General features: G+C 33.4%; 1 long non-coding RNA gene and 1 pseudogene across 3 annotated transcripts; one reads left to right on the forward strand and one right to left on the reverse strand.

The window, feature by feature from the left end:
* Positions 1–3755: 3755 nt before the first annotated feature.
* LOC148782056 (protein FAR1-RELATED SEQUENCE 5 pseudogene) lies at positions 3756–4190 on the forward strand (annotated as a pseudogene).
* Positions 4191–11599: 7409 nt separating this feature from the next.
* LOC148782057 (uncharacterized) lies at positions 11600–23584 on the reverse strand. 3 transcript variants are annotated; one of them, XR_016055367.1, is made up of 3 exons: positions 23266–23584; positions 12457–12661; positions 11600–11938 (listed from the first exon to the last, which is right to left on the reverse strand). It is a non-coding gene; the product is annotated as an uncharacterized LOC148782057 (long non-coding RNA). The 3 variants fall into 3 exon arrangements; XR_016055365.1 differs by lacking the exon at positions 12457–12661; XR_016055366.1 differs by having other exon boundaries at positions 11600–12661.
* Positions 23585–24770: the final 1186 nt, after the last annotated feature.

The raw sequence follows: 24770 nt of genomic DNA on the forward strand, positions 1-24770 counted from the left end.
ACTTGTCAATGGTGGCAATTGGAAAAGACATTAGATAATACCATAGTGCGCTGAAAGCTATAATAAAAAAAATAACTTAAAAATGGAAATCCGGGCTTTCGATTAGTAAGGTTGCTCCCCTGTAAGGAAAAGTTTTCAATTGTTAGCAAGTTCTATAATAGGAACATATCAATGTGTTTCAGTAGTTCTTTGTAAGTCGGCTTACCTATTTGCTTCTATCATCAACTTAAATTAAACAATATGGATGAATGTTGAATAGTTCAAATCTTCAGTGTATATTTATAATTTTCCTTTTGGGTATGTATTTATGTATACTTTTGATTACATAGGATACTAAATTTTGATTGACCACTATTATTTTTTGGAGTGTAACTGTGCTTGTTGGGCTACTTCACAAGGATGCAGTATTCAAGGCACACCCCATAAATGTACTCAATGAAAAGACTCTCAAAGGAACATTCTTTGGAAACTATAAGCCACATTTTCATCTTCCATCTGTTGTCGACAAATACATGAAGAAGGTACATGTCACATGGAGAAGTTCATCACACATTCAGTCCCATTCTCAGAGATCACTAAGACTTCTGAATACATGCTTAAAGGGGATGGCCTTCGCTGCATCATTCGAATGGAAAAGTGAAACTTGAAAAAGCAAACAGAAATAAATTACTTGTTGGTGGTTGAGTCAGCTCAATTGGGTTATCTTTTTTGAAAATTCATTTGTATTTGGTTTTTTTCTATTTCATGAGGTGTTTAACCCCTTTGTATTTTTTCAGTGGTTTGTAAATGATTGTAATTGGTTGCTGTTTAATTAATGATAATAATTTGTGAATAAAATTATCTAGTATCTGGTATTATTCAGTTTATTTCTTTTTGTTTTTGAGACACACACATAAACACACACACACACATACACACATACACACACACACACAGAAAAAGCAAGAGAGAGAGAGAAATAGACCTGGTTATCAGCTACAATGAAACAACATAAACTCATTTATTTGGTTGAGACGAGAGAGAGAAAGAGTGAGTCAGAGAGAAAGAGAGATCGTTCAAATCCAAGACCTATGCGGGATAGTTGGTTATCTAAAGCAGGTCCATGATGGTTATAAAGCTATTCTGCATATCCTCTGGCATGGTAAAAAGTGATAAAAAAGGCCCAAAAAAAATTAAAATAAAAATAAATAACATCAAATAATTTCAAAATGATCAAAATGTACATAAAAATAAACAACACCTCCTTAATGGATTCTATAAATTAAAAATATAAATAACATCAAATACAAATACTCCAAAAAAAAAGAAAAGAAACAAGAAGTATTGTTCATTAAATGCAATAACGTATAAGACCAAAAACGTTCACCAAATTATTGTTGTCTTCTCAAAACCTAGAACCTTGATAGTAGTGATCTCATTCAAAGGAATGTACAATGCCCTAAAAAACATTCTCTCTCCCATATGTACCTTTTTTAGCATTTTCTATGGGATTCAATTTTTTAATAACGAATTTTACATTGAGGCAGGCCTTTTTGGTGATTTATTAAGTAAATTATTTTTTTCTACTCACTGATTTTGCATCTAGCACTGTAAAATAGAGGGTTTCTTTCACAAATTCCACTTTGGGGTTGTTTTGGACATTAAAGAAAAATATTTGGTGTGTATTCATGATAAGGTTCAATTTAAAGTCTGATAAATTGAAATCACCTAATTTTTTTAAACCAAATCCAAAATTTCATCTCCCATATGTAGTTTTCACTTCTATTTTCTCTGTATGTGATATTCTCTCCCGTTTTTTGGTGTTTTATTAGGAAACAACATAAGGTTTTATTGGAATATTTTGATTTGGGATTTGAATAAAAAATATTGTTTTAGATTTGGGAAAAAATGGGGTTTTATTCTTGACTTGGGGTTAGAGTTTATTGAGAGATTGTGGGTTGGGCAACAGAGAAGAACTGCGTGTGTGGCATAGAGAGAGAGAGAGAGAGAGAGAGAGAGAGAGAAAGAGACGGGGCAAGGAAGAACTCACCTGGTTTGTTGCAGAACTGCATGTGTGGGTTTGGAAGCAAGAAGCTTCACAGTGAGAGAAGATGGCAACGAAGACGGGAGCGCGAGCAAGATTAAGAGCTTCCCAGAGAGAGGACAAGACGCTTTGCAGAGCAGAGGGAAGGCGAGCGAGAGAGAGAAAAGCTCGTAGAGCAGGGCAAACGGAAGAGAGGGGTAGGTTCAAATTTCAGTGGATTTGAAGCTTTTGTTTCGTGCGCATGCGGTTTTTTAATTCAATCCCAGCCTCTCGTTTCATTTGATTTAAACGAACGGTGGATAGAGCAGGGGCGAAATCACTGTTCCCTATCACCTATAGGAATTGGAAAACTTTTCCTATATATATATATATATATATATATATATATATATATATATATATATATATATATATATATATATATATATATATATATATATATATATATAAAGCTCCTGTCAACCCATGGCTCATAGAACAATGTAAACCCAACGGCCTAGATTGAATATGGACCGATCTAATTATCACAATTGTATTTTATAATTGAATTTTAATTTTTTTCTATAAATCTAAATTACGTGAAATTTGGAGCGTCTAGTCTTCAAGAATAGTAGAATCTAATAAAAATATAAAACAAATAATTCGCATAAATTAAATTATCCAAAATACCCCTAAAATGTTTCCGGGGTATTTTCGTAATATGAAGCATCTAGTCTTCAAGAATAATAGAACCTAATAAAAATATAAAACAAATAATTCACATAAATTAAATTGACTAAAATACCCTTAAAATGTTCCAGGGGTATTTTTTCAATTTAATTTTATGAATTATTTTTTTAATATTTTTATTAGGTGCGCCTTGATGAGAAGAGTTTATGCTCCAAATTTCATGTTATTTGAATTTATATAAAATATATTAAAATTATATTACCGACATATAATCCTGAACGTCAAATCGACCCAGATTCAATCTGGGCCATTGGGTTTATACTATTCCATCAGCTAGTAGACTCACTCTGTATTTTTAAAATCCCACCTTATTACATCCTGAAGTGATGGACAAGAAATGCCAAGGAAGGGTGTGTAATAGACGAACATGGTCATACAATGCAAGTTCATTTGTATGCATCCTTGACTGTGCGATACAATGAATTGTGAAGAAGGAAGATAATCTTTGCAGCGAATGGAGCGATGTATAAAGAAAGATTTCAGGCACAATTCGTGTTCTTGATGAGAGCTTGAAGTGAGTTGCAATTGTCAAAGAAAATATGGATAACACACATCAACAAGGTAGCCCAATAGATTCCCAAGTTTTGCAATTAAATGTCAATGTAAGTGAAGAAGTAAATTTTATAAACAATAAGAGAGTGCTTGACCCCCTACCAGGGAAGACGAAAGGGAAGCCTCCTAAGCATCAATTGAAATCGTTCTTGAAGAATGCACAAAATAATCATAGGAAATGTACCATGTGTAAAGGAACTGGTCATGATAAGAGGAAATTGCCCAACTTTGAGGAGTATATTGAATACCGAAGAATGCAAACCAAAAGGTCATTAAACTTTTTTAAATCCATCACTTTCAATTGTTAATGAATTTGTAATTGATCTCAATCTCTTTCTCTCTCCCTCTTCCCCCCGCCATCCATAATTCTGAGAAAATATAGGAGTTTGAATAACGTTGGCAAACAATCATTGATCACTAAAATTTAAGAGTTAAGAAATGGCTAATCACAATGTATGTCATTCGTGAGCAATGTGTTCCGGCATTCATGCGTAATACCTTTTTTACAGAGATATGTACAACCCAACGGAGTGAGAGTATGAATTCATTATTTGATGGCTATGTAAATGCAAAAAGCACTTTAATAGAATTTGTTGAGAATTATGCACTTGCATTAGATACAAGGTTTAGAAAGGAGAGAGATACGAACTTTGAAACAATTCACAAACAACGGGTTTTGAAGATGTATTTTCCAATGGAGAAAGAAGCAGCATGCATTTATACCAAAGCAATGTTTGATAAATTCCAAGAGGAATTGTGTTGCATTATTGAGTATGTTATGATAGAATCTGAGAATGATGGGAAAATCATTGTATTTAAAGTATCAAAATATGAAGAAGAGAAAATGGTATTCAATGTGACATTAAATATACCTGAAATCTTGTAGACACATGTTAATTGTTCTCAGAATGAAAAATATTTTTAAAATCCCACCTTATTACATCTTGAAACGATGGACAAAAAATTCTAAGGAAAGGTGTGTAATAGAAGAACATGGTCATACAATGCAAGTTGATTTGCATGAAACTTTGACTGTGCGATACAATGAATTGCGTAGAAGGACGATAAACTTAGTAGCGAATGAAGCTATGTATAAAGAAACATTTTAGGAAGCAATGTGTGTTCATGATGTGGGCTTGAAGAGAGTTGCAATTGTCAAAGAAAATATCGATAAAACAAATTAGCAAGGGAGCCCAGAAGATTCCCAGAAGAGCCCAGAAGATCCCCAAGTTTTGTCAATGTAGTGAAGAAGTGAATTTAATAACCAATAAGAGAGTGCTTGACCCCCTACCAGTGAAGACGAAAGGGAAACCTCCTAAACATCGATTGAAATCATTCTTGGAGAGCACACAAAATAATCATAGGAAATGTACCATTTGTAAAGGGAGTGGTCATGATATGAGGAATTGTCCAACTTTGAGAAGTATACTGAATACTGAAGATGCAGATCAAATGGTCATTAAACTGACCCATTTTTTAAATCCATCATTTATATTTATTAATGAATTTGTAATTGACCTCTCTCTCTCTCTCTCTCTCTCTCTCTCTCTCCTCCCCCCATCCATAATTTTGAGACAATACAGGAGTTTGAATAACGTTGGCAAACAATCATTGATCGCTACAATTTAAAAGAGAATAAATGACTAATTAGAATGTATGTCATTCCTGAGCAATGGGTTCCGGTATTCATGCGTAATACCTTTTTTGAAGAGATATCTACAACCCAACGGAGTGAGTATACGAATTCATTTTTTGATGGCTATGTAAAAATGCAATAGGCACTCTAAAAGGATTTGTTGAGAATTATGCACTTGCATTAGATAGTCGGCTTAGAAAGGAGAGAAATGCGAACTTTGAAACAATTCACAACCATCGGATTTTGAAGACTTATTTTTCAATGGGGAAAGAAGCAGCATGCATTTATACCAAAGCAATATTTGACAAATTCCAAGAGGAATTGTGTCGCAGTATTAAGTATGTTATGATAGAATCGAAGAATGATGGAGAAATCATTGTATTTAAAGTCTCAAAATATGATGAAGAGAAAAGAGTATTCATTGTTACATTAAATGTACCTTAAATCAAAACAACTTGTTGTTGCCAATTGTTTGAGTTCGCTCGATTACTTTGTAGACACATTTTAATTGTTCTCAGAATGAAAAATATTTTTAAAATCCCACCTTATTACATCTTGAAGCGATGGATAAAAAATAACAAGGAAGGGTGTGTAATAGATGAACATAGTCATACAATGCAAGTTGATTTGCATGAATCCTTGACTGTGCGATACAATGAATTGTGTAGAAGGATGATAAACTTTGCATCGAATGGAGCTATGTATAAAGAAACATTTCAGGAAGCAATGCTTGTTCTTGATGAGGGCTTGAAGAGAGTTGCAATTGTCAAAGAAAATATCGATACAGCAAGTCAACAAGGCAGCCCAAAAGATTCTCAAGTTTTACAATTAAATGTCAATGTTAATGAAGAAGTGAATTTAATAAACAATAAGAGAGTGCTTGATCCCCTACCAGTGAAGATGAAAGGGAAGCCTCCTAAGCATCAATTGAAATCCTTATTGGAGAATATACAAAAGAATTATAGGAAATGTACCATGTGAAAAGGAAGTGGCCATGATAAGAGGAATTGCCCAACTTTGAAGAGTATACTGAATACCGAAGAATGCAAATCAAAAGGTTATTAAACTGGCCCCTTTTTAAATCTATGATTTTCAATTGTTAGTAAATTTGTAATTGATCTCTCTCTTTCCCCCCCTCCCCCGGCCCTCCATCCATAATTCTGAGATAATATAGGAGTTTGAATCACGTTGGTAAACATTCATTGATCATTACAATTTAAGAGAGAATAAATGGCTAATCAGAATGTATGCCATCCATGAGTAATGGGTTCTGACCAGGGTTTGAAAACTCGCTGAGTCGTGCCGGACTCACCCGGTTCGACTCGAGAATCGTCTGCTACTGAGCCGCTTCCACAAAAAAACCGGGAATCGCCCGTGTTCAGAGAGAACCGAGCGATTCCCAATAGTGAATTATGAGTCTCACCAAAAAAAAGTGGGCGTTCTAGTAATTTTTTGGTTTACACGTGGCCGCCTCACGGGAGCAACACGTGGCACCTAAAAATCCTCCGACATATCTACACATGGTAACTCACCTCACATGTCAGCCCCCTCACTTTTCTACACGCGCAATACGATATCTATTACATAGCGAGGCTCATCCTTCGATGTGGGGTAATTCTCACAAAAAATCATTAACGCAAGACGATTGAATATATATTATTATAGAAGCTAATAAAATCACATTAGGTGACATGGAGATGTTGATTGACAATTCCAATTTTTCGGTGGATGTCTAGGGTTCGAACCTTAGAGCGCGTCCTCGTTTATTTTTGTTGTCAAAAAAATAAACAAAGGCAAAAAATATTGTTGTAAAAAAATAGAAAAAATAAAAAATAAAAGGCTTTTCAAGATAAAGATAAAAAAGATAATACAACATTTTTTTATTTTTCTTGTAAAAAAAATACAAGGTAATATAATAAGTATTTCTTACAAAAAAAATAAAACAAAAGGCATAAAAAAATAAAATGTACTTTGGCAGCATCATTTTTTTATTTTTCTTGTAAATAAAATAAAATGAATACAACGAGCAAAAGCAAATGTGGTACAACATCTTTTTCTTTTGTCAAAAAAAAAAAAGAAGATAATCAACAAGTATCATATTTTTCTTGTAAAAAAATATAAAAGATAACACAATAAGTATTTCTTGTCAAGAAAATAAAAGGTATTTCTTAATACTACCTAGGAATAAATAGTCTAATTATATTTTTTATTTTTATAACACGATGGTCTTTAACATAAATTTGGTATTATTAATTTAACGATAGGATTTCATATAATGAGGCCATTTGAAATCTCTCTCTTTCTACTAACAATCTCTTGCAGTAATTTATTCTAGAAACCTAAAAAATTAAAGAAAATTGATACGCATTCTAATAATTTCTACATTAATAACCAAATCTTTTATTTTATTTAATAATTTTTGTGTTATAAATCTTGTAGTGTACTATTTTTCTTACAGTTGTCAATAATACATTTTAAATTAGATGATATTATAAAATATTTTGGATTTGTTATTGTTTATATAATAAAATAATTATAAAATATTGTTGGTATATAATATATAGTTAGTTAGGTGGTAATAATTTGGGTTTTTTTAGCGGATTAGGATTTTCCGCCAATTCGAGATTTTAGTGGCCAATTTTTCATCGATTTAGTCAACTCTTTATTGTAGTCCATATATGATTATAAACTTAATCCATGATAATTCTATGAATTCATTTTTTGATGGCTATGTAAATGCAAAAAGCGCTCTAAAAGAATTTGTTGAGAATTATGCACTTGCATTAGATAGTCGGTTGAAAAAGGAGATAGATGTGAATTTTGAAACAGTTCACAAACATCAGGTTTTGAAGACTTATTTTCCAATGGAGAAAGAAGCAGCATGCATGTATACTAAAGAAATGTTTGACAAATTCCAAGAGGAATTGTGTCGCAGTATTGAAAATGTTGTGATAGAATCAGATAATGATGGGGAAATCATTGTATTAAAAGTCTCAAAATATGATGAAGAGAAAAGGGTATTCATTGTTACATTAATTGTACCTGAAATCAAAGCAACTTGTATTGCCAATTGTTTGAGTTCGCTAGATTACTTTGTAGGCACATTTTAATTGTTCCCAGAATGAAAAGTATTTTTAAAATTCCACCTTATTATATCTTGATGCGATAGACAAAAAATGCCAAGGAAGGGTGTGTAATAGATGAACATGGTCATACAGTCCAAGTTCATTTGCATGAATCCTTGATTGTACGATACAATGAATTGTGTATAAGGACGATAAACTTTGCAGAGAATAGAGCTATGTATAAAGAAACATTTCAGTAGGCAATGTGTGTTATTAATGAGTATTTGAAGATGAGTTATAATTGTCAAATAAAATATTGATAAAATAGGTATAAAAAGCAGTCCAAAAGATTCTCAAGTTTTTCAATTAAATGTCAATATAAGAGAAGAAGTGAATTTAATAAACAGTAAGAGAGCGCTTGACCCCCTACAAGTGAAGACGAAAGGGAAGCCTCCTAAGCATCGATTGAAATCCTTCTTGGAGAATACACAAAAGAATCATAAGAAATGTACCATGTGAAAGGAAGTGATCATGATAAGAAGAATTGTCCAACTTTGAGGAGTGTACTGAATACCGAAGAATGCAAATCAAAAGGTCATTAAACTCCCCTTTTTTTATATCCATCATTTTCAATTGTTGGTGAATTTGTAATTGATCTCTCTCTCTCTCTCTCTCTCTCTCTCTCTCTCTCTCTCTCTCTCCCCCCCAACCATCCATAATTATGAGACAATACAGGAGTTTGAATCATGTTGGCAAACAATCATTGATCGCTACAATTTAAGAGAGAATAAATGGATAATCAGAATGTATGTCATTCGAAAGCAATGGGTTCCGGCATTCATGCATAATATTTTTTTTGTAGAGATGTTTACAACCCAACGGAGTGAGACTATGAATTCATTTTTTGATGGCTATGTAAATACAAAAAGCACTCTAAAAGAATTTGTTGAGAATTATGCACTTGCATTAGATTGTCGGTTGAGAAAAGCGAGAGATGTGAACTTTGAAACAAGTCACAAATAACGGGTTTTGAAGAGTTACTTTCCAATGGAGAAAGAAGCAGCATCCATTTCTGCCAAAGCAATGTTTAATTGTGTCGTAATATTGAGTGTGTTGTGATAGAATCAGAAAATGATGGGGAAATCATTGTATTTAAAGTCTCAAAATATGATGAAGAGAAAAGGGTATTCATTGTTACATTAAATGTACCTGAAATCAAAGCAACTTGTAGTTGCCAAATGTTTGGGTTCGCTGGATTACTTTTTAGATACATTTTAATTATTCTCAGAATGAAAATTATTTCTAATATCCCACCTTATTACATCTTGAAGCGATGGAACAAAATGCCAAGAAAGGGTGTGTAATTGATGAACATGGTCATACAATGCAAGTTCATTTGCATGAATCGTTAACTGTTCAATATAATGAATTGTGTATAAGGACGATAAACTTGGCAGAGAATGGAGCTATGTATAAAGAAACATTTCAGGAAGGAATGTGTGTTCTTGATGAGGGCATGAAGAGAGTTACAGTTGTCAAAGAAAATATCAATGAAACACGTCAACCAAGCAGCACAAAAGATTGCCAAATTTTGCAATTAAATGTCAATGTAAGTGAAGAAGTGAATTTAATAAACAATAAGTGAGTGCTTGACCCCCTACCAGTGAAGATGAAAGGGAAACCTCCTCTGCATCGATTAAAATCCTTCCTGAAGAATATACAAAAGAATCATAGGAAATGTACCAAGTGAAAAGGAAGTGGTCATGCATGATAAGAGGAATTACCCAGTTTTGAGGAGTATACTGAATACCGAAGAATGCAAAAGCAAAAGATATTTAAACATACCCTTTTTTTAAATACATCATTTTAAATTGTTAATGAATTTGTAATTGATCTCTGTTTCTCTCTCTCTCTCACTCTCTATCTCTCCCCCCCCCCCCCCCCCCCCCCCCTCAATCCATAATTCTGATAATTCTGAGACAATACAGGAATTTGAATCACGTTTGCAAACAATCATTGATTGCTACAATTTAAGAGGGAATAAATGGCTAATTAGAATGTAAGTCATTCGTGAGCAATGGGTTCCGGCATTCAAGCATAATAGCTTTTTTGCAGAGATGTCTACAACCCAACGGAGTGAGAGTATGAATTCATTTTTTGATGGCTATGTAAATGCAAAAAGCACTCTAAAAGAATTTGTTGAGAATTATGCAATTGCATTAGATAGTCGATTGAGAAAGGAGAGAGATGTGAACTTTAAAACAGTTCACAAACATCGGGTTTTGAAGACTTATTTTCCAATGGAGAAAGAAGCAGCATGCATTTATACCAAAGTAATGTTTGACAAATTCCAAGAGGAATTGTGTCACGGTATTGAGTATGTTGTGATAGAATCAGAGAATGATGGGAAAATTATTGTATTTAAAGTCTCAAAATATGATGAATAGAAAAGCGTATTCATTGTTACATTAAATGTACCTGAAATCAAAGCAACTTGTAGTTGCCAATTCTTCTAGTTTGCTGGATTACTTTGTAGATAAATTTTAATTGTTCTCAAAATGAAAAATATTTTTAAAATCCCACCTTATTACATCTTGAAGCGATGGACAAAAAAGGCCAAAGAAGGGTGTGTAATAGATGGACATGGTCATACAATGCACGCTCATTTGCATGAATCCTCAACTGTGCGATACAATGAATTGTGTAGAAAGATGATAAACTTTACAAAGAATGGAGTTATGTATAAAGAAACATGTTCGGAAACAATGAGTGTCCTTAATGAGGGCTTAAAGAGAGTTGCAATTGTCAAAGGAAATATGGATAAAATACGTCAACAAGGCAGCCCAAAAGATTCTCAAGTTTTACAATTAAATGTTAATATAAGTGAAGAAGTGAATTTAATAAATAATAAGAGAGTGCTTGACCCGCTACTTGTGAAGAAGAAATTGAAGCCTCCTAAGCATCGATTGAAATCCTTCTTGGAGAATACATAAAAAATCATAAGAAATGTACCATGTGTAAAGGAAGTGGTCATGATAAGAGGAATTGTGAAACCTTGAGGAGTATACTGAATACCGAAGAATGCAAATCAAAAGGTTGTTAAACTAACCCCTTGTTTAAATCCTTCATTTTTAATTGTTATGAATTTGTATTTGATCTCTCTCTCTTTTTCTCTCTTTTCCCTGCCACCGCCCTCACCCTTCCCCCCTCCCATTCATAATTCTGAGGAAATTGTATAGATGTACCTTAAAATGTTATTATATTTGCTTCCCCCCCCCCCCCCATCCGATTCATAATTATGAGGAAATTACATAGATGTTCCTTAAAATGCTATTATATTTGCTTTTGTGTAAAAAATGAGAAAAGTTGTGTGCCTTTGTAGATTTTTGAGCACAGAGAGAGATACACTAAAAAACAAGCATTAGGAAGAGAGAATCCTATGCATAGAATCATTAATTGACCATAAATTTTGCCCCACATCTAAAACACACAAGCATTAGTTACAAAGTCGTTGCTCATTATGTCATAAGTCCAACCGCACCAAGTATCTACACTAGAATAACCAGCTCCAATAAGGGAAAACTAGTAAGAGGATAAGAGAAATCAAACTTTCCATAGCATATGTACATCAAATACAAGCCATAAGATGGCTCCAAGTCTGCAAAAAAATTCTCACCACACTCCAAGGTTCACCCTTAAATATATACACAAGAAAAAATAAGTTAAATATACATTGGTTAGTAGTCATCCATGGTTGGAGCGTCAAGTATTTATAGTGTAACTGGTTCATCCCAAAGATTGGTCTTTTTTACTACCCCGAATATATGCACAATGAATTCATTCTTGCATTTAACAAGCTTGAATACAAAAGACCCCCGTATTCAAGATTGCTTTCAAAAGAGAAGTGCCTACATCCGTGATACATCATATAACCTTGCATGCAAAAGTGGCGGTTAGCAAGTACAAACAATTAGATAATTTTTTTGTGAGTAATGAGGTTGAGACTGATGTTCTCAAGATTGATCAAGAAATTGAAAGCCTTCAACTAGGAAGTTAAAAACCTGAATTAGTTGAAATATAATTAAGCCAGGTTGCTAATGAAAAAACAAGGAGTGATTTACTAAAATCAATAAATTTCAACAAGTTCATTGTAAAACCAAATTTGAGCTCACAGATTTACTGAAATCAGGGAATTTTTCACAGATTTAGTTTATTGGCTCTAAATATTTAGACCTTTTTACTGCTACAAACAAGAACCTTTACAGTTGTAAAACAAAAAAAATAGTAAAAGAGCACTTCAATTTTCTTCATTAAAGAATCCTAATTTACCTACAAATAAAACAAAAGTCTGAAAAAGAAAAACACCCAAAATCACATTCAAGCATCATTGAACCACCCAAGCCTCAGAATCCCCCAAGAAATTTGATTCAAGAACCCAAAATGTTTGGTACCTCATTTGACTCAGGAATTGATTTCCTTCCAACTTTTAGGGCCATCCTGATCTTTTTTTTTAAAATGATCAAAGAATATTTCAGTCAGAGGACCATCCTGATCTATGAAGCCTTCTATGTGGAAGAGGTATTTGGACCTTACGGGCTTCAGCTTCAATGGAGATTGAGATGGAGAGATGCTTTGAGCCGCAGGTCTTCCAAGGTTCTTCAAATAATAAGATGGCAATGGAGATTTTAACAACATCATAATAATATCTTTTTTTCTTTTTTACAATAAACATCACATTCGTATCTTCATTGAGATAATGACATACATAATTATGGACCGTTCTCAGAGCTCGTACACAAAGCTTGGAAAAACCCCATCCAATGATTTGAAGAAAACCCCATTTATACAGCACCAGAAAACCCCATTCAACTCATTAATAGAGCTCATCCTAGAGAGGCATCGGTAGAGTGAAAGATATCTTATAAAAGGGAATAGAGAGAGAGGGAAGAGCAAGATAACCTAGAGATAAAGATGAGAGAACATAGGGAGCTGATAGAGAAGGATTTCAAAAATTGGGATCAAAGAAGAAACTGTGATATATATATATATATATATATATATATATATATATATATATATAAGCGAGAGAGAGAGAAAGAGAGAGAGAGAGAGAGAGAGAGAGAGAGAGAAAGAGAAAGAGATGGCAAGCATAAAAAACCCCATTCAAAGATTTGAAGAATCCCCATTTATACAACACCAAAGAACTGCATTCATAGAGCATAAAAAAACCCATTAGTAGAGCTAATACTAGAGAGGCCTTGGTAGATTGAAAGAGATATTAAGAAATGGAGTAAAAAGAGAGGGAAGAGCAAGATAACCTAGAGATAAGGATGACAGAACAACATAGGTTATTGATAGAGAAGGATTTCAAAAATTGAGATCACATGAAACCAAAAAAAAACAAAACAAAGTGAAAGACTCATCTTGAATCTTCATGCAAATCATTATCTCCTTGATGAATATCCAAGGTCTTTTCAGATGATGAATATCCATGTTCTTCTCAGATGGGTAGCCCTGTTCCTTTGGGGAGGAATAGGGGCTGGGATCTCTAGATTAGAGTCGATAAGCTGGAGAGAAGGAGAGGAAGAGAGAGAAGAGAGTGGGAGAAAGCGACTATGTATGGGAGGGAGAAACAAAGGGAAATAGGGCAAAGATTTTGAATTCAAAATTAAAAATATTACATTTCAATTTCAAAAGTAGTAGACAAAGTTGAATTCAACCTCAGCCATTGGATTGTAGTTGATCCAACGGCTTAAATTATGCCAACACCATGAAATCAGTTATATATATATATATATATATATATATATATATATATGGAAGATACTACAAAACCCCTACAGTCACGATTTTTTTGTAGTGTTTCATTTTTCATTTTTTTTTTCTATAAATCAGAATGATCTGAAATTTGGAGCATGTGTTTATAAAAAATAGGTGAATCTATGAAAAATATCAACAAAATATTTCACATGAAATAAATTGACCAAATACCCTCGAAATACTTTGGAATGTATTTTGGTAAATTTTTTATTCACGAATTATTATTTTTATATATTTTTTAAGTGTGCCTCACTAAGATGCACACATGCTCCAAATTTTATATCATTATGATTTGTAGAAAAAAAAAATGAAAAATAAAACACTACCGAATAATTGTGATCGTACGATAAACTTTGGACGGTGATGAGGGTAAGTGAAATCACTAATTTTTTTCGCCTATAAGCGTTGGGAAGACTTATATATATATATATATATATATATATATATATATATATATATATATATATATATATATATATATATATATATATATATATATATATATATATATAGAAAGCTTGGGTGAGCCCACTAGCTCACAGGAAAAAACGAGTCCAATGACCCAGATTGAATCTGGGCTGATCTAAAGATCACGGATGTCTGGTAATATTTTAATTTTTTTTTTTTTACATATCCAAATCACTTAAAATTTTACGTGTATGTTCTTCTCATCAAGCCGCACCTAATAAAAATATATAAATAATAATAATTTGTAAAACTAAATGATCAAAATACCCCCGAATCTTTCAGGGATATTTTAGTTAATTTATTTCATATAAATATTTTTTTGATATTTTTTTAAGATTCACCTATTTCTTATGTATACACGCTCCAAATTTCAAATTATTTGGATTTGTAGAAAAACAATTAAAATTCAAATACTATCGGACATCCGTGATTGTCAGATTGGCCCAGATTCAATCTGAACCGTTAAGCTCTTTTTTTACTTTTTTGTAATAGTTTTTCCTAATATAACTAAACTCTATACATATCTTGTCATGGGGTTTTTCACCTTATTGCATTTTTTTCTCTCTCAAGACCGAACTATCAAAATCACTTTTTGCGGAGTTTTCTAGATCCAATTGATTTCTTATGCTTTTGAAAATACACAAAACTCAATCACTTTGTCAAATGATATGTAATTATTATTTGTTGATTCTAAATATCTTACATTCACTTCATCCTTTTCAATAATTCATAAGTATAATGATATTTTATTTCAATAAACTTGCCTTTAGAGCGATATGCTAGTTTTTTAATTAATGAGATAACATTTTGATATAAAAAATTTGAAATCGTTTGTCCACTCTATCAAGCTTCAAATTCTTTATAGTGGTTCTAATCTAAACATCATACGTTCTAGCATTGTTATAATCAACATACACAACTTCCATAGTATACCACAAGACAACCTTATTCATTGTTTCACCAAGAGCACATCCACCACCAAAAAATATATATATATGTTTAGAGAATGATCTTCTATCATATGCACGGAAGGCATGAGTTATCCAATTAAGTGTGATACGTTAGTGGGAGAAAATCTCCCTTAGACCCTAGATTGATCTATATTTCTAGGAAAATAAGAAAGGGGGAAAATTTTCAAGGCCTTTATTGTCTTAGGTTTAAATAAGAGGGAATAATATTCCTAGACTGACCCTTTTTGTCTATGTCTCCAGTAAAGTCTACATAAGAGTACCCTCTAAATATAAATTTTCAGCTTAAAAATTGGATTTATAGTTTTTGGTTTTTTGGATAAAATCAAGAATCTTTTATGACTTGCCAATGAGATATCTCATAAATAATTTGGGCTATACTTACATGACCGATTGCATTACTCAAGCTAAGATTTGTGCACATGGCGTACAATATATAGCATACAAGTTAGGCCTATGGAATTCCTTTCCATCTCAACCTTAAATTTATCTCAACGTTTTAGCGATAGAAGCTATCTTAAATTTTAAATTTTTGAAGAGAGAAACTATCTAAATTTTTATGTTTTTGAAAATAAATTATCTCAAAATTTTTAGAGAGAGCAACATTATCAAATTTCAAATTTTAGAAAAGAAACTATTTCAAATTTTTAAAAAGTGAGACGATATTAAAATTTGTAGAGAGAGAAAACTTTAATGTAGTTTCTTTATCAAAATTTTTTGAGATAATTTCTCTCTCGAAAACTTGAAATTTGATGTAGCTTTTCTTTCTAAAAATCTTAAGATCTATAAAACTTAAAAATTGATATAGTTTGTCTTTCTAAAAAATTTGAAATAATTTATTTCCCGAAAAAATTTAAGATAGTTTCTCTCTCCAAAAATTTAAAATTTGTGATAGCTTCTCTCATGAGATAGCTTCTCTCCTTAAAATCGTTGAGATATTCTCTCTTTAAATGTTTTAATATAGTTTCTCTCTCTAAAATTTGAGGCAGTTTCTCTCTCTAAAATTTAAAATTTGGTAAAGTATCTCTCTCTAAAAAATTTAAGATGCTTTCTCTATCTAAAACTTAAAATTTGAGACAATTTCGCTCTAAAAATTTGAAATCTAAGATAACGTTCCTCTCTAAAAACTTTGTGGTAGTCTCTCTCTAAAAATATGATAGTTTCTCTTTAAAATTTTTATGGTAGTTTTTATCTACAATTTGAAATTAGGTATAGTTTCTGTCTCTAAAAAATTTTGAGATAATTTCTATCTCTAAAACTTAAAATTTGAGATAATTTTTTTCTTTAAAACTTAAAATTTGAGATAGTTTCTCTCTCTAAATATTTTGAGCTTCTCTCACTAAAAGTTTTTAGATTGTTTCTCTATCTAAAGTCACTAATTTTTTTAAAATAGTTTCACTTGCTCTCTCTAAAATTTTAGGGAACGTTGATATCCATTTTATTTCCATTATTATGAAAGTACCTAAAAGTTTCCATTGTTATATATATATATATATATATATATATATATATATATATTTAAAAAAAAAAAAACGAAACTACCCATATTAGGTTTTTAAAAAACCGAATTATTTAAAAACTTAATAATTTCGGTTTTTGAAAGTCCAAATTAAATTTTTTATTTTTAGTTTTTGAAAGACAAAATACTTTCATGCTAAAACCCCCAATATAATAGTATCCTACGAGCATTTTTCTTTATCATATTCACCTTCGTAATTTTAATAAGAGGCACCATCAAAAAGCTTCATTTCACCATATAAAGCTCTGCGAAATTGTCTTTATTTTCATCATTTAAAGACTTGAAAGTATGAGTAAAAGAGATATCAACCCTTGTTAAACTTTCAGTTGCAAAACGGCGGCAGGACGTGTGCTAGTTCCCTCGATAAACCAGAATTACTCATTTCTCAAACCACTCTTGAAGGTTTATACCAAACCATTTGATTTCAAGGAGGACTAGTAGAGATAGAGTGGGAGTGATTAAAAAAAATTCTTTATTCTTACACCAGCAAGATTACTTATAATGTCCAATTACAATCAAACCACTCTTAAAATAAATAAAGTAAAATAAAATCGATTTTCAATTGCTACCTCTTCAAATACAATTCTTTATTCAACAAACAAAACTAGATTTTATTGTTTTATGGGAAGAGAAGATCAAAACATAAATAAATATTTAAAAAAGATAAAATTATCAGAGATACCTCAACCGGGCTTACTACACCCTATGTCAAGTATCATCTTTCTGATGATACTCAGGATCTATGATCGGTATGTTAATTTCCCTACTATGAAAAAAATGACTTAATCTTGATCAAACCTCTTAGCTTGATTTTAAAGAGATGAGAGATAGATATCAATAGAGAGGGGAGATCTATAAGCAAAGGGTTCGACCCATTTGCCACCTACAAAGAAAAAACACCAGAGAGGAAAGTGCCACCCAAAGAGAAAAAGTGTGCCACCCAAAGAGAAAAGAGGTAGTACGTACCACCCAAAACAACTTGGAAATAGACATAAAAATTTGGGCGTCTCACCTTTTGGGAATCCATTGGGAATCTAGGGAGAGAGCTAAATTTGGGAGGGAGAGAGAAGATTCTTAAGGAAAGAATAAATTACGTATATAGGAGACTTCCTTTTATAGATCTTATATGTCATAGATTTTTTCTCAATTCATAGGGTTAAATCTTAACCGTCGATCTAGAGAGACTTACGGGTTGAAAGATTTGAGTCATCCATCTCTTGATCTGCCATCAAGATTCAAAGAGATGAGCTAGAGCCTTATCATCACTTTCCTAAATCTACTCCCATCAAATAAAGAAAGTTTATATTTTAATATATCAAATCCTTAATTATTGGATCAACCAATCTTGTTTCAAAGATTTAATAAATATCTCAAATATTCAACCTTAACACATAAGTTGGCTATACCTAAAAACATAAGCCAACAAGTAGGATAAACATTCATCCTAAGAAGAATACGTGAATGAGTGGGGCGTTCCACCATTTTGGTGACTATGTGTGGGCCCACCTAATACACATGGTTTTAAATTTTGGGCCCATATTTTTTGGAGGTCCCATATATTTTTAGAAAATATTTTATTTCATATTTAAAATTTTTAAATCTTATATTTTATTTAAAACATTGAAAAATTAATTTATCTTAATTTATAAATCGAAATGACAAAAATAAAATTTCAGAAGTTTCACAAAAACTTTAAATAAATATTCTAAAAATCACATAACATAAAATTAATTAATTTTGATGGGAATCAGATCTGTTAGATCTAAGAAGTTATCAATGCATGAGAGCACTCCACCTTCAATTGCGAATCACGATCACCCATGATGCAATCACGACTCTATGGTGCATAGAGATAATCGCTCGTACATGTACACGCTTTGCCCTCATTGGCGAATCTCAAAACGACTATCTATGTACATGTCGGGTGATGATATAACGATGGAATTTTAGTGCTGTCTCTAAAGGCTATGTATCACACACAAGGGCCATACGGTCCATCGGCTCTCATCTAGGCATACACCGACCTCATTAAGGGTTAACCCACTAAACCCTTATTAGTTAAATCCTTATACCCAGGTATCTTGGGCTTTTCCAATCCTCGGCTGACCTAGCTTATCGAGCCTAGTTCGCGTATCAGTAAATAACATTTGCCTAGTATGGTCCTCAAAAGGACCACACTCCCACTGAGTTTATGTTTCATTTATTAAATATGTTTTATATAGTTTCTCATAAGGCCTTTAAAGCCACATAAACTCAACCACTCCCACTTGGCCTTTGGAGGCCTTACAATATTTCTTCCTCACTCTCTCTCATTATCATTTCCCTTACATGCCTTGTAAAAATATTTGGAGCTGGCCCTTTATGAGTGGATCAGCTATCATCACCTCAGTAGGTATGTAGTTGATGTCGATCACTCCGTACTGCACCTTGTTGCGTAGATGATAGAAGAAGGACTTTATATGCTTAGATTTTTTTATGAATCTGGGCTCCTTAGATAGGCATATAGCGGCCGTATTGTCGTAGTAGAGTCTCACAGCCCTACACTGTATTGGCTTGAAATCAAGTTGATTAAGCAATTTCCTAATTCATACAGCTTCTTTGACTGCCAAGAACCACGCCACGTATTCTGATTCCACAGTGGACAATGCTACTACATCTTGTTTCTTTGACTTCTAAGAAACAGTCCTTCTCCAAGCATGAAGACATATCCAGATGTTGACTTTGCATCATCTGGATCCCCTTGATAGCTGGCGTCGGAATATCCTTCAAGAGCGATTTTCGATCCTCTCCTATATGTAAGTACGTAGTTCACAGTCCCTTTCAAGTATCTCACAATTCTCTTAACTGCGGTCCAATGTTCCACTCTTGGATTACTTTGGAATCGGCTAACCATGCTCATGACAAAGGACAAGTCAAGTCTTGTTGCCGTCATTGCGTACATAAGGGATCCCACTGCACTTCTATATGGTACTATCTCTATAATTTTTATGTCCTTTTATGTCGTCGTCACTAGGGCACATTTTATTATTAAGCTTTGTTTTCTTGTCAATGAGGGTTGTCATGGGCTTACATTTATTCATGTTAAACTTTTCCAACACCTTCTTGCAATAGGTCGTTTGAGAAAGTTGAATGGTTCTCTTTTATCTGTTTTTTACAATATTTATGCCCAACACGTATGAAGCTTCTCCAAAATCCTTCGTATCAAAGTGTTCTATAAGGAATTTCTTGTTTCCAACACAATGTTTATTAAGCTACTAATAATCAGCATATCATCCACATATAGAGAGATGAATACGCATCACTCCCACTGATGCGTGTCATTCAAAGACATAGTCTATTGGAATTTAAGGTACTATTGGCGCGATGCTTGCTTTAGGCCATAGATAGATTTATTAGGTTTGCACACTAGGTTCCCTTTTCCTTTTTTCCATTTTCTTCAAATCCCTTGTTTTGTTTCATATAAATTTCTTCTTCTAAATCCCTATTTAGGAATGTTATCTTTACATCTATTTGATGGACTTCCAAGTCAAAATGGACTGCTATGGCTATAAGGATTCTAATGGATTGAAACTTGGCAACTGGTGAAAATGTTTCTTCATAGTTTATTCCTTCTTTTTGGTTGAATCCCTTGGCTACTAGTCTAACCTTGTATTTTTCTAGTTTTCCTTCTGAGTTAAGTTTCTTCTTAAAAATCCACTTGCATCCTTTGGATTTTCGATCTAGAGGTAAATGTACTAATTCCCAAACATGATTTTGGTTAATGGTTGAGTATTCATCTTTCATGGCTTCTACCCAATAGGTCTTTTTAGAACAGGTTATGGCTTCTCGGTAAGTCTTAGGCTCATTAGCTTGTTCATCCCCAATCCCATCATAGTGTTCTCCCAGGTAGGTAAAGTGTTCAATGTATTGAGGTGGTTTTGTAACTTGGTTACTCTTTCTTGGTTTGGGAAGTTCGGATTCTATTTGAGGTTGAAGTTGAGGTTCAGGCTCGGGTCCTCGATTCTCAACCTTGTCACTCGCCATCTCATAGAGATTTGCTTGTTTGTGACTAATTCTTGCTTCAAGGAACTCATCCTCAAATAAATGGGCATCTCGACTTTCAATGGTCGCCCCATTTTCTAGGTTGTAGAATCAATACCTCTTACCATAATCAAGGTAGCCAATAAATATAGTCTTTCACAGTTTTGGATCTAGTTTTGTCTGGTTTTGGTATGGGATAAGGACATGGGCTGAGTAACCCCATACTATTAGATGATCGAGGGACAGAATACGACCGATGAATATTTCATGAGGAGTAAAAAGGTTAGCTCCGGTGGGAGTCCGGCTTAAAATGTAACAGGTTGTTAATACTGTTTCTCCCCAAAAATCTAGGAAAGTTTTGCATGCCCTATCATTTTTCTCACCATATCTACCAAGGTCCTATTCCGTCACTCGACAACTCCATTTTGATCCGGTGTGTAGGGCATAGTAAATTGATGAATATTCCCATTCTCTACACATAAGTCTTTAAAGAGTTCTGAAGAGTACTTGCCACCTCTATCGGTTCTTAAAACTATAATTTTTAAGTTTATTTGGTTTTCTATCTCGGCTTTATAAATCTTGAATTTTTCTAACGCCTCATATTTAATGTGCATAAGGTATATATGGTCATTTCACAAGTGGTCATCAATAAAAGTGATGGAGTACCTTTTACGGCTTTTGATAACCACATTCATTAATAGCTCTTTGTGCCCTGGTGGAGCTTTTCTTTATTAATTTTCCTTGCACACACGATTCACATACTTTTGATAAATCTCCTTTATAGTTTTGAATGATCCCATCTTTTCTTAGTCGTTCCATTCTATTAAATCCTATGTGCCCTAGACGCATATGACATAAATACGCATGCAAACCATTTGAAGACGAGACGTAAGCAATCGTTTTTTTTATTTCAATTGAGCAAAGACCATCTACAAGTCGTCCGGTCATTACAACTTCATTATGATTTTCACTGTAGTATTTTCTCTAACAAAGGTAGTGATAAATTTAGCCTTAGACATCTTGAGAATCGAAATCAAGCATTTCCTCATTTCGGGAGCATAAAATACTTGTTTTAGGATCAATGTCTTCCCATTATTCAATTCAAGAGAGTAGTCCCCAACGCCCAACTCCTCGGTCTTCTGATTTCCTCCTATGAAGATATGTTGTTTGCCCAACCTCTCGAGAGTGAAAGTGTAGAACCCTTCCTTAGTGTTTATCACGGGCGTCATAGCTATCGAGTCAATACACTAAGATGTACCCTTGGGGTCAAGCAATAAGGTTTCGTAGACCATACAAGCAAGTTCCTTGTTGGTTCATAAATTCTTGTTGAACCTATAATTCTTTGCTATGCGACCCACCTTCTTGCAAACAAAACAAGTTTTAGTCTTTTTTTGATCTTTATATTTGTTCTCCTTAGATCCTTGCTTTTTTAAAAAAACTTTCTTACCCTTCTCTTATAAAGCTTAAAGAAGGGTTTAGATTTTACCATATGTATCGTCTCCTTCAGTGCCAAGGTGTGGCGCACATTCCTTCTCTCTTCTTCTCCTTTGAGAGCAGTGATTAGCTCCTCCACCTTGGGAGCTTTTGATCGCACCGCAACAGAAGTGATGAATCAGGAACTGAGAAGTGAGTTCATGAGATGAACCAATTGCATTGGCTCTTCGGTTGCATTTTCAGTAGCTTGTACTTCTCAAATGAGTGTACGAAAAGTGTACACATGATCCGATATTTTCGTGCTCTCGCTCATCTTGAGTTCATCGTACTTTTTCATGGCTAAGGATTGTTATATAAGTGACGGATCAAATATGCTCCATTTCAAGTCTCTCGTGCATCTCTTTTACCGTGCTCATTGACTCATATTCCGATGCATATGAGTCAACCATCGCGCAAAGCAAGATTTCCTTGTTCGCGTATTTTTGCATTTCCAAGTAGTGTATTTATCCTTTGCATATTAGGATAAATCGTTACTTGGACTATGATGACGACTTTCAATCAAGATCTCATCCAACTCCTCCTCATAAAACACATCCGATTTTGCGCTTCCAAGAGGAGTAGTTGGATCCATTAAACATCTCGATTTTTTGGATCTCGGAGATGAAAGTTCATGCAACCATCTATCTCTTTTTCCCAAAAGCAATGTAGGACTCAATAAAAAGAAAATAAAATAAATCTTAGAGGTAGCAAGATACCTTGCTTTGATACCAATGAAAGAACTTTATGATAAAGCATGATGTATATATTTTAAAAACAATTCTTTATTCCTACACCGGTAAATCACTTACAATATCCAATTACAATCAAACCACTCTTGAAATAAATAAAATAAAATAAAATCAGCTTTCAATTGCTACCTCTTCAAATACAATTCTTTATTCAATAAACAAAATTAAACTTTATTGTTTTATGGGAAGAGAAAATCAAAACATAAATAAATATTTAAAACAGGTAAAATTGTCGGAGATTACCTCAACTAGGCTTAATACATCCCACACCGAGTCTCCTTCTTCCGATGGTGCTCGGGATCTATGATCAGTATGTTGATTTTCCTAAGATGACAACTATGACAAAAATCCACTCAATGACTTAATCTTGATCAAGCCTCTTAGCATGATTTTAGAGAGATGAGAGATGGATATCAAGAGAGAGAGATCTACTAACAAGACATCTATTAGCAAGGGGTTCCACTCCTTTGCCACCCACAAAGAAAAAAACCACCTAGGCTTAGGCGTGCCATCCAAAAAGGAAAGAAGTAGTACGTACCACCCAAAACCACCTAAGCTTAGGCATGCCACCCAAAGAGGAAAGAGGTAGTACGTACCACCCAACAACAACCTGGAGAGATATATAAAAACAATATGGAGAGATAAAAATTTGGATGTGCATGCCTTTGGGAATCTAGGGAGAGAGCTAAATTTGGGGTAGGGAGCGAGAGGATTCTTAAATAGAGAATAAAACACATATGTAATTTTATAAGGGAGAGACCTCATTTTATAGATTTTCTATACCATATATTTTACCTCAATTCGTAGGGTCAAATTTCAACCATCAATCTAAATAGACTTGTGGGGTAAGAGATTTGAGTCATCATCTTCTTAATCCACTATTAAGATTCAAAGAGATGAGCTAGTGCCTTATCATCTATTTCCTAAATTTATTCTCATCAAATAAGGAAAATTTATATTTTAATATACCCAATCCTTAATTATTTGATCAACCAATCTTGATTCAGAGATTTAATAAATATCGCAAATATTCAACCTTATAACATAAGTTGGCTATACCTAAAAAGATAAGCCAACCAAGAGGATAAACATTCTTCCCAAGAAGAATACGTGAATTAGTGGGGCATGCCACCATTGTGGTGGCCACGTGTGGGCCCCACCTAATCCACATGTTTTTAAATTTTGGACCCCATATTCTATAAAGGTCCCATATATTTTTAAAAAATATTTTATTTCATATGATTCATGAAGGTAGTCTCTCGCACATTTACACGTTTCACTCTCATCGGCGAATCTCAAAACAGCTATCTATATACATGTCGTATGATAATATAATGATGATGTTTTAACCCAGTCTCTAAAGGCTATTCATCATATGCAAGGGCCACACGGTCTGTTGACTCTCATCTAGGCATACACTGACCTCATCAAGGGTTAACCCACTGAAACATTATTGATTAGATCCCTATGCCCAGATATCTTGGATTTTTCCAAACTTCGGCTGACCTAGCTCTTCGAGCCTAGTCCGAGTATCAACAAATAACATTTGCCTAGTATGGTCTACAAAAAGACTACACTCCCACTGAATTTTTCTTTCATTTATTAAATATGTTTTACATAGTTTCTCATAAAGCCTTTAAAGGCCACATAAACCCAACAATGATGAGAAGGAAGAAGACCAAAAACATGATAGAGACAGATTGGACGATGAATTGGCCAGTGGAGAGTGAGAGAGAGGGAAAGAAGCT

Source organism: Amborella trichopoda, chromosome 5 (assembly GCF_054954075.1).
Source record: "Amborella trichopoda isolate Santa Cruz 75 chromosome 5, AtrichopodaSantaCruz75HAP2 v2.0, whole genome shotgun sequence".
Classification (NCBI taxonomy): domain Eukaryota; kingdom Viridiplantae; phylum Streptophyta; class Magnoliopsida; order Amborellales; family Amborellaceae; genus Amborella; species Amborella trichopoda.